Raw genomic sequence first — 12,566 nt, forward strand, 5'->3', positions numbered from 1 at the left:
TCTGAAAGGCTTCTGTCTAAGCTCTGGTAGCAGAAAGCATTCGAGTAGCTGGTCGCAGATAAACGAGGAATGACAGTTTATATGTAATTACTTTTTGTTATATTAAATTAGGACAAAATTAGTTTTAATTAACGTAGTTTTAATAGGGGCACAGTGTGGGGAAAAGAGACAGTACGTGGGGTTGGAAGTGCTGGTCGCAGTGAGGTGTACCCACTAGCTGTGTGACCCTAAGTAAGTCACCGTTCTCTCTGAGCCTCAGCTTCCTTCTTGGTTGAGTTGGGACAGCACCCTGCCTGAGTTGTTGTGAGAACTGCATGAGCTGACAAGTGCAGGAGTGCCTTCAAAACGGCAAGACCATCTCTGTGTATTCACTAAGTGGAAGGTTGGCGTCAGAGACCAAGTAGGGGTGGAGGCTGCTTCCACACAGGCTTATTTTCTCATTCATTCAACATCTGAACACCATTCTTTTTCTTATTTTACCTAGTCTCTCTTTAAAAATGTTCAGTTTTCTATTTCAGTTTACATTCAATATTATTTTGTATTAACTTCCGGTATACTCAAAGTAAAGTGCCCCCTAAATATTTCTGGTACCCACCAGGCCCCACATATACAGATCGCAGTGCGATGGACTGCACTCCCTATTTTGTCATCTATTACTAATAGAGCTTGTGCACACCCAAAAAGCCTAGGAATAAATTTAACCAAGAAGGTAAAAGATCTGTGCTCAGAAAATTGAGACAGAGGTTAAAGAAGATAGAAATAAATGGAAGCATATGTCGTACTTATGAATAGGAATAATTAACATTGTGGAATTGCCCATACTACCCAAAGCCATCTATAGATTCAATGCAATTCCTATCAAACTACCAATGTCATCTTTCAGGTAACTAGAGCAAATAATCCTAAAACTTATATGGAACCACAACAGACCCCAGATAGCCACAGCAATCTTGAGAAAGAAGAACAAAGTTGGAGGAATTACACTACCTGATATCAAACTATGCTACAATGCTCTAGTAATCCAAACAGCATGGTGCTGGCATAAAAACAGCACTTGTGTTAATGGGATAGTGCTAAGAAATAAATCTGTGCAAAGGAAGCAAGAACATACAATGGGGTCAAGTCAGTCTATTCAATAAGTGGTCTGTGTAAAGTGGACAAATACATGCAAAAATATGAAACTATACTACCTTCTTATATAGAATAATAAATTCAAAATGAATTAAAGACTTAAATGTAAGACCTGAAACCATAAAACTCCTAGAAGAAAAGATAGGCAGTAACATCTCTGACTTATGCCTTCTGGAGAGGAGGGAAGGACATGATATTTTAAGTTTCCACATATTAATGAGGTCTGTTGATATAACCTTCAGTTTTTATAATAGAACTGATCAATACTGACTGGCTGTGGACATCAGGTTTTTATTTTAAAATTAGATTCATGCACGGGTCTCTCCACCTGGCCTAGGCCCTCTCACAATTCAGGACTCCTTGAGGGATGTTGGAGAGCCAGTTTTAGCCCCATCCCCACAGGCCAGGCCGAGGGACCTCACTGGTGCACAAATCCATGCACCAGGCCTCTAGTACACTATAAGATCTTTGCTTAATCTCTCCCCAACATCCTGCCTCCCTCTTTCCCTCTGAGATTCATCAGTCTGTTCCTGTTTCCATGCCCGTGGTTTCCATTTCTGCTGAGTGTCTGCCTCCTGGTGATCAGTGTGGGTCAGAGCTACTGGCCAGTCAAACCAGTCAGCTAGTTGGCTGGTTGCTTAAGCCTTTATATATATAGATGGAAGTTATGTGCGTACATGTTGTCTTTCGGGATGCTGACAGATGTCTGCGTCCAAGCTCTCTCTTAAGTGAAGATGTTTAGACTTGAGAGGTAATGGTTAATTCCTTCAAACCATGTATAGTATATTTAACATTCATATTGACAGTTATGAATTGATTCATAGGTTTGACTCAGTATTGTTTGTGCTTTAAAAATATTAAAAGTTAGGAACTGCCAGTCAAGATGGTGGAGAGGGAAGTGCTGTGCTCACCTCCTCCCAAGACTTCAACAGATTTGCAACTAACTTATGGAAATCCATTCTGGAGAACCACCTGAAGACTGAGCAGAACTCCTATAACTAAGGATCTAAAGAGAAAGCCCTGGGAGGAGGAGCGAGATGTGAAATGGGCTAGTCCTACACCCAGGTATGGTGGTGATGAATTGATAGGGCTATCTCAGCTGCAGGGATATTCACTGAGGAGCAAGGCTCCCAGCCCCACACAGGGCTCCTCAGCTGGAGCACCAGTGCTGGGAAGAGGAGTCCCCATGACAGCTGACTGTGAAGATCAGCGGGGACTCGGTTCACGTGAGATTGAGGGCAGCTGGAGTCCTGGTGTCCTCTTAAAGTGCCCGGATGCAAAGTTACTCATCACAACACTTGCCCAAAATTCCAGGGGATGGAACAGCAGCTAGAGGCGAGAACAAATATGCATCGGGAGGAACTGAATTGTCTGGCTTCAGGGCCAGGGATGCAGGGGCAGCTCTCTCCAGTGCCTGTGGATACCACTGATCCTTTGTGGAGCTCTCCATCCTCTCAGCTTGCTGATGCAGGTGGGTACCAAGTCTGAATCTCCATTAATCTGGCTAACACCACTCTCATGTACCCAGGAGATTCTCTGAGATCCTACCCCACCCAAATCATTTGCCCCACTGGAACTTCTTTTGAAGGCTAACCCAACCAAGGGACCAGTTTGGGTCCACACTACAGACTTTCCTAAAATCTCTCAAAGGTCCTCAAATCCCCCAAAGCAGCAGATGGCCTTGGCATGATCTATACCTCCTGTTAAGCAGCCCAAGTCCAGCTCTAGTGGCAGCTGTTCTTGGTTCACAGCATACAATACCGGGTATGTCCAAGCCCAGTGCCATTGCCAACCAACTTTATAGCTTTTACCAGGTGGCCCCAGGCTGGAGACAGGCAGTGGCTAACCTTGGCCTGCACTGGAGCATCTCCCAGGAAGCTGTAGAAATAACAGCCAGTGGCTAGCTTTAGAGCACACCAGAGCACCACTCAATTAGTACCAGGAATAACACATCCAAAGGGTGGAGTCAACAAGCTTCTGAAACCACTCCCCCTCCCGAAACAAATCCTGCTCCAGGGGTCAGCCCCCACACAACCGCTTGTCTGCTGAAGTCATGGCCAGTCTCACAGCCAGTCAGCCTGAGAGTCAGTCCCACCCACTGATGAACCAATAGCAATCAAGGCTCAATTACAACATAAGAGCACACACAACCCAAACAAGAGACGCCCCTGGAGCACCTGGCTCAGGTGGTCAGAGAGATTGGACCACTGGCTCCATAGGACACTTACTACATGAAACTAAGATTGGGAGACATAGCAGATCCTAATACATAGAAACAAACACAGAGAGGGAGTGAAAATGAGAAAACAAAGAAACATGTTCCAAATAAAAGAATAGGATAAAACTACAGAAAAAGAACTAAACAAAATGGAGACAAGCAATATACCAGATGCAGAGTTCAAAACACTGGTTATAAGGATGCTCAATGAACTTAGAGGAAGAATACACTGAATGGCCAGATTATTATGATCTCCAAAAGCAAAATAATCTGGCCACTCAGTGTGTGTGTGTGTGTGTGTGTGTGTGTGTGTGTGTGTGTGTGTATGTGTATTGGAGGCCTGGTGCATGAATTCGTGCATAGGTGGGGTCCAGCCAGTCTGGCTAGGGGAGGGGACATGGGTGGTTGGCTGGCCTGCCTACTGGTTAAACTCCTGGTCCAGGGGACAATTTGCATATTAGTCTTTTATTATATAGGATAGACACTGAGTGGCCAGATTATTATGCAATCTCTGAATGCATTCAGAGATCATAATAATCTGGCCAATCAGTGTAGATTATCTCAGTGAGAACTTTAATTAAGAGGTAAAAAAAGATAAAAATGAAGATACAATACATAAAAAAGAACCAGTCAGAAATGAAGAATACAAGAACTGTAATGAAGAACACATTGGAGGGAATCAGAAGTAGATTAGATAAAGCCAGTACAAAAGTTAAAAGGCAAAAGTAGGATGATCAGCCGAAACTGGTTTGGCTCAATGGATAGAGTGTCGGCTTGGGGACTGAAAGATCCCGGGTTCGATTCTGGTCAAGGGCATGTACCTTGGTTGCGGGCATATCCCCTGTAGGGGGTGTGCAAGAGGCAGCTGATCGATGACTCTTTCTCATCGATGTTTCTAACTCTCTATCTCTCTCCCTTCCTATCTGTACAAAATCAATAAAATATATTAAAAAAATACTTTATATAAAAAAGTAGGATGATCATGTATAATTCCAAAGATAAATTAAGAGATACACACAAATAATAGCATAAACATATATGTAGAGGGGGTGCTTAAAAATTGTAGTGATTATAGAATATGTTCAAATTTAAGCAACTATCAGCTTAAAATAGCCTGCCATTAATATAAGTTGTTACATATGAAGCACATAGTAACCACAAACCAAAAATATACAAGAAATAAAGAGAAAGGACAAATATACCAATAGAATATTATTCAGCCACAAAAAGAATGAATTCTTACCATTTACACCAACATGGATGCATTTAGAGATATTGTTCTAAGTGAAATAGGTTGGGCAGAGAAAGACTAATACTATATGTTTTCACTTACTAGTATGTATGGAACCTAAAAAACATAATTAGTGAATAAAAAAGACAGAGGCAAACTCATAGATACAGAGACTAATCTGATAGTTACCAGGGGGTTGGGGGGCTGGATGAAAAGATGAAGGGATTGAGAAGTACAAATTGGCAGTTATAAAATAGTTATGGGGACCTAAAGCACGAATTATGAAATATAGTCAGTAATATTGTAATAACTGTAGGTAGGTCCAAGATTTACTGGGGGGATCACTTTGCAAGTTCTATAAACATGTAACCCCTATGATGTACACCTGAAACTAATACAATCTTGAATGTCAATTGTAATTGAAAACATTTTTTTAATTTAAAAAAGATTAAAAGTCATTCTATGGCAATGATTATTAGCTAAGTGGAAAATCTGATGGAAGTACTCACAATTTGTGACTCCCGGTTTAAAAATAGTTGGGTTTATGTAATCCTTCTTTCTTACCTGCACCAAAGTTACCCTGCCTTGGGAAATCAACTAGCCAATCTCATGCTGCTTTTCTATCCCACCCAACTTCCTGATTTTTTCCTCTGAAATTACTGGCTATTTTAAACACACCCATGTTGGCTCCATTTTTACTTCAGTTGGATAATTTACCTTGGTGAGTGTGTTCGCTTATGTAAAATGAGAGCTGTTTATTTAGCGATAACCACAACCTTCAGAATAGTGCTTATTTAACATAGAATCACATATTTATTTTTTTAAAATCCTTGTAGAAGTTTCTTTATTTATCAGGGTATGGGGTTGTTTTCATATTTTATATCTAAAAAGTGTTTGCTTTAGACATTCTGTATGCTTATTTAACATGCTTACTTGGAGGAAGGCCTGGAACATGGCATGTGAAAGGCAACACTAGTATTTGCCAGGTTGGAAGCCAGAATAGGTCACTGGGCACCCACCCCAGGGCGCCAGCACTCACTCACCTCTTGGCAGTGCCTAGCACATCCTGGCAACACACGGTGTTTGTGTTATTGTCATTACCAGTCTACTCTGGCATTTTGTGTATTCCTCCGAGCCAGAAACCTGGAAGTCATCCCTGAATCCTCCTGCTTGTTTACATCCTACATCCAGTGAGGTATCAAATTCCACTTCTACTTTCTGACTATGCCATGTAACCTACCTGTTCCAGCGTACCTCTCCTAGGCCGAGGTCTGAACAATAGCAGCAATAGCAGCAGCAGCAGCCGCCAAATGGCTTCCGTTTGTGTCCCTCTGATCATATGCCCCACCCATGCACATCCCTTCCTTGGCTTCTCTTGCCATCAAGCAAAAGTCTAAGCTCCTTACTGAAACTGGTTTGGCTCAGTGGATAGAGCATAGGCCTGCGGACTGAAGGGTCCCAGGTTCGATTCCAGTCAAGGGCATATACCTTAGTTGCGGGCACATCCCCAGTAGGGGGTGTGCAAGAGGCAGCTGATGGATGTTTCTCTCTCAACGATGTTTCTAACTCTATTCCTCTCTCTTCCTCTCTGTAAAAAATCAACTATATATATATATGCATATATATATATGCATATATATATATATATATATATATATATATATATATATATATATATATATATAAAAGCTTATATATATCTAAGCTCCTTACAGGCCCTGTAGAGCCCTTCATGACCTGCCCTCTGCCGCCACCTCCAGTCTTCTCTCATGCCATCCTCAGCCCACACGTACACCCCAGCTTCACGGAAACACATGAAATGTCATGAGGGTTTCCAGCTCTCATTAGCTTCTGAGCCTCAGTAGATGTTCTTCCTGTTGCCGGAACACTTTCTCCCTGTGTCACCTGGCACACCTGTGTGTTTTCATGGTGGAGGGCTTTCCCATTCCAGGCATATGTAGGTGTCTAGTTCATGTTCCGAGAATGAATGAGTGGAATGTGAGATAATAGGAGGATGGGTGATGGGGGCATCCTGTGCATCTGGACTGGGGCCTGTCCTGGTCCTGTTGCCCATCTACCCTTCCTGCCTGCACAGCCCCTGCTGAGACAGCACCCACAGGGCACATTGCTTCCACATCTCACCCCCCAGGAGAATCCAACAGCTAACAAGGCCCTCTGCTGTAAGACTAGACTCCGGTCATTGTTCCTGCTGCAGCTGAGAGGCGGGGCCTCTTGGTATGGATTTGCCTCGTGTGGCTTCAGAGCTGCCTGTTGCTCCTCTCTGGAAATCCTGATCCTTGATTGTCAAATTGCCAGATTGTATGGTCTTCAGCCTCGCCTTTAACTTCTCAGAGATTTCCTTTCTATCGTGGGAACTCAAGGAGATAGTTTTTAATTTTGAAAGTAGTGACTTTCCTGTACAGGTCCACCCCAGCAGTACAGGGATCCATGCGTCCACCTATCCATTCATCCTCCCATTCTCATATGCCACTCATTCATCCTCTGAGCACGGATTACACACCTACTACTATGTGTCAGGAGCTGGGTAGGCCGAACACAGTAAGGACAAACATAGGTGTGCCCATGATTCAAAATTTTTAATCCTGAAAGGAATGACATCTTCCTTCTATGGTTGAACAACTCCTTGGTGGTGTTTGTTTTGTTTCCCACTGCACTGTGAGCTCCTTGATGGCAAGAATTATGTTGTTTTTTTGCTATTTGTATCTCCAGAGGCAATACCTGGCACATAGTAGGTCCTCAGGAAATAATTCAGTGAGTGAAGTGAATGAATACAGGAATGAATGAGCCAGAGTAACTATTTAGTTCAAAAAAAAAATTTTTTTTTTAAATTTTAGAACAGCTTTAATTTTACCGACAACAAAGTGGTACCAAGTTGCTGTGTACCCTGAACCCAGTTTCCCCTTCTCTTATGATGGTGCATTAGTATGGCACAACAGTGAGGGGTCTCTTCCTTTTGAGATCTGCCCAGTGTTTTCCCATCTGGGCCTCCCCTGTGTCCAGAAACCTTTGTGTCCTTTGTCCGGAAACCTGGGTGTCAGTTACCCACTCTCTGTGCCCTTCCCATCATGGTGTCTGCCTCCGAGGCCTGGTGGTGGAGGACTTGCTGAGAGAAAAGGCAATAGAGTCTGGCTCCACCTTCCTCAGATCACAGCTTCTCCAATCAGAGAGAACGGTTCCTCTTCTTCCAAATATTAGGTGCCTGTAGGGCCTACTGGAGCTTGAGAAAATGGGAAAAGGAAAAAGAACAGAGGATTTCCCTCCACCCTCTCAAAGTGTTAGGAATCCCTTTCCTGCTCCTGGTCCCCCTTCCAAGTTCTGTGCTGTCTTGGGTCCAGGCCAGGGGGCACAGGAAGGAAATATTGGGAACCTCACTGCCTCTTCAGTGGTATTTTGAATTCTCATCTTCTTCCCCCATTTTCAGATTCTCCAACAGCTATTCTGTGCATTCTGTCCAGATTTTATAACTGCATTCAACGGGAGAGACGGGTGGACTATGCTTATGTGTTTATCGCATCTCACCTGGAACTGGAACTCTATATGTTTAATTAACTTTTAAATTTCATCTAAGCAATACATGCAGGGGACTTCATACACTGAATGGCCAGATTATTATGATCTCTGAATGCATAATAATCTGGCCACTCAGTGTACATCCTATATAATAAAAGGCTAATATATAAATTGTCCCCTGGGCCAGGAATTCGACCAGTAGGCAGGCCAGCCAAACACCCATGTCCCCTCCTCCTGGCCAGGCTGGCCAGACCCTCCCTCCCATGCACGAATTCATGCACTGGGTCTCATATATATATATATATATATATACACACACACACACTGAGTGGCCAGATTATTATGCATTCAGAGATAATAATAATCTGGCCACTCAGTGTATAGACAAATGGATATATCTCCTTCAAGAGAAAGTACAACATATTAATTATGGTTATTAATCTATTAATAGCAGAATTAGAATATAATTATTTTTATTTTCTTCCACAGTCACCATACATTACACCAGAATAAAACCCAATAAATTTTCTTTTCAAAGGGGACCCTAATACAATTGGATATTGTGATTAGAAGTTCACAGCACCATTTATCAAGTGATTCCCAGCCTCCTTAGCCCACTATTTTGACCTTTATGGAGACAATTTTTAAAAATATATTTGACTTGAACTTCAACTATATGGAAATTGTTTAATTGTAATCCTGTTTCATTATACATGCTGTTCATTGGTCCTTACATGACTCAATTTGTTTGTCTGTCTAATCTATAATTATAATGTAATTACCAAGCACTCCTTATGGAATAATAGTGGCATAATGTAAAATCTATCACCAAGAACACAAATTGACTCTTTTGGCTGGTGGGAGACAAATGGTGACAGTTTATTTATTTATTATTATTTAATTAAAAATTTTCTGTTCAATTACAGTTGACATACAATATTATATTAGATTTTTAGTTGTACAGCATAGTGATTAGACCCCCTTCACCCTCCTCCCATCAATTTGTTCTCTGTATCTGAGTTTGTTTCTGTTTATTTATTTATTTATTTATTTATTTATTTTTGCAGTAGATTCCTCATATAAGTGAAATCATGTTATTTGTCTTTTTCTGTCTGACTTATTTCACTTAGCATAATATTCTCTAAGTCCATCCATGTTGTTTCAAATGGCAAGATTTCATTCTTTTTTTATGGCCAAAGTAATATTTCATTGTATAAATGTACAACTTCTTTATCCATTCCTCAATCCATGGGCATTTAGGTTGCTTCCATATCTTGGCTGTTGTAAATAATGCTGCAAAGAACATGGGAGTGTATGTTTCCTTTTGAATTAGTGTTTTGGATTTCCCCCCCCAGATATATACCTAGAAGTGGAATTGCTGGGTCATAAGGTACTTCTAGTTTTATTTATTTTTTTTTTGAGGAGTTTCCACTGTTTTCTACAGTGGCTGCACTAATCTGCATTCCCACCAACAGCGCATGAGGGTTCCCATTTCTCCACATCCTCAGCAACACTTGCTGTTTGTTGACCTTCTGACAGGTGTGAGGTGATATCTCATTGTGGTTTTAATTTGCATTTCTTTGATGATTAGTGCCATTGAGCATCTTTTCATCTGTATGTCCTCTTTGGAAAAAAAAAAAATCTATTCAGGTCCTCTGCCCATTATTAAATTGGATTGTTTGTTTATTTATTTATTTATTTATTTATTTGGTGCTGAGTTGTATGAGTTCTTTATAAATTTTGGATATTAAAGCCTTAACAGATATATCATTGGCATATATTTCCTTCTGCTTAGTAGGTTGTCTTTTCATTTTGTTGATGGTTTTCTTTTCTTTTTTAAAATATATTTTATTGATTTTTCATAGAGAGGAAGAGAGAGGGATAGAGAGTTAGAAACTCCGATGAGAGAGAATCATTAATCAGCTGCTTCTTGCACACCTCCTACTGGGGATGTGCCCGCAACCAAGGTACATGCCCTTGACCAGAATTGAACCTGGGACCTTTCAGTCCGCAGGCCGATGCTCTATCCACTGAGCCAAACTGGTCCTGGTGTGTCTGTCGACTTTAACCAAGACCATTTATTGAAAAGACTATCTTTACCCCATTGTATATTCTTGTTATAGGTTAATTGACCATATAGGCATGGGTTTTTTTTGGGCTCTCTATTCCGTTCCATTGACCTATATGTCTGTTTTTATGGTAGTCCTGTGCTGTTTGGATTATTATGGCCTTATAGTATAATTCGATATCAGGTAGTAGAATTCCTCCAATTTTCTTCGATCTCACTATTGATGTGACTATTAGGATTCTTTTGTGGTTCCATATAAATTTTACGATTATTTGTTCTAGTTCTATGAAAAATGATATTGGTATTTTGACAGGAATTGCATTGAATCTATAGATGGCTTTGGGTAGTATGAACACTGTAATGATGTTAATTTTCCCTATTCATATTCATGGTGTATGCTTCTATTTATTTCTAGCTTCTTTAATTTTTGTCTTATAAATTTATTTATTGAAACTTATTTTTTTATTAAATTATTATCTGTGTACATATTTTAACATTGTCCCCGCATCACGCCCCCCCCCCCGTCTTATAAATTTCTTATAAATTTTTGAGTACAGGTCTTTTACCTCCTTGGTTAAACTTATTCCTAGATATTTTATTCTTTTTGATACAATTGTAAATGGGTTGTTTTCTTAATTTCTCTTTCTTATAGTTCATTATCCTATATAATAAAAGGGTAATATGCAAATTGACTGAATGGCTGAATGACCGGTTGCTATGGCACACACAGACCACCAGGGGGCAGATACTCAAAGTAGGAACTGCCCTCTGGTGGTCAGTGCGTTCCCACGGCTGTTGGATAAAGCTAGAATGCCACTCAGTCAGAAGCTGGGCTCAAGTTTGTGGATGTAGTAGAGGTGGCAGGAGCCTCTCTGGCCTTTGCAGCAGCACTAAGGATGTCCAACTGATGTCCCTCTGGGGAACAGGCCTAAGCCATCAGTCAGACATTCCCCGAGGTCTCCCAGACTGTGAAAGGGTGCAGGCTGGGCTGAGGACCCCCCTCCCAAGTGCATGAATGTTGTGTACTGGGCCTCTAGTTGTTGTACAAAAATGCAACCAATTTCTGAATATTTGTTTTGTATATTGTTACTTTACTGAATTTATCTATTTGGTGCCATCTTTAGGGTTCTCTACATATTGTATCATATCATTTGCAAATAATGATGGTTTTACTTCTTTCCAATTTGGATATCTTTTCTTTTCTTTCTTTCTTCTTCTTTTTTTTTTTGTCTGGTTTTTATGGCTAGGACTTCCAATACTACCCTATATAATAAAGAGCTAATATGCTAATTAGACCAAACAGCAGAACAACCTTCCGAATGACCTTCCAGATGAAGCTGGGGTTACGAGGGCTGAGGCAGCTGGGCTTCAAGGGCCAAGCCCCTTGCACAAATTTCGTGCATCGGGCCACTATGTTGGATAAAGGTGGATGTTCTTGTCTTGTTCCTGATCTTGCAGCTTTTCCCCATTGGGTATGATGTTAGTTGTGGGAATATAAACTGACTCTTGACTTAACCTATATCTAATAGGCCCCTTCCCCCCTGTCTCACTCACCATCATGCCTCCACTCAGACTAGTTATAATTCTGAATCCTGTGTTCATTAATCTTTTGCCTTTTTATTAAGATAAAAGTTGCATAACATAAAACTAAGCATTTAAAGTGCACATTTCAGTGACATGTTAGTACACAGACAATGTTGTGCAACTGTCACCTCTATTTAGTTCCAAAACATTTTCATTACTCCCCCCAAAACCCCATCCCCATTAAACAATCATTCTTCACACCCCCTTTGCCCCTGGAAAACACTGATGTTTTCTGTCTCTATGGATTTACCTTCATGGCCATTCTGTATAAATGAAAACAGATAGTATGTGGCTTTTATATCTGGTTTACTTCACTTAACACATTGTTTTGAAGTTCACATGTTAACACGTGTCAGGACCTCATTCCTGTTTATGGCTGAATAACATTCCATTGCATGACTATTTTGCTTATCCAGTTGTCTAGTCATGGATACGTGACTTGTTCCTGTACTTTGGCTATTGTGAATAATGCTGCTATGAACATTACTGTATAAGGTTTTGTATGAACACATGCTTTTATTTCTCTTGGATATATAACTAGAAGTGGAATTACTGGGTCATGTGATCATTCTATATTTAACTTACTGGAGGACTGCCAAGCTGTTTTCCATTTTGGTGTCAACATTTAATATTCCCAAGGGGAAGCTTTAACTCTTATATCTGATCTGGAATCTTCTTCCTTTACTCTAGCATGGATGTTCTTGTCTGGCAGAAACTCCCATTTACTACCTCTGCAGGGTGCTTATGGCTCTGAGCCCAGCTCCTGGCCCGCCTGGCTTCCCAGCCCTCCACTGCCCTGCCCA

The sequence above is a fragment of the Pipistrellus hanaki genome, assembly GCF_964339955.1.
Source record: "Pipistrellus hanaki genome assembly, chromosome: 14".
NCBI lineage: Eukaryota > Metazoa > Chordata > Mammalia > Chiroptera > Vespertilionidae > Pipistrellus > Pipistrellus hanaki.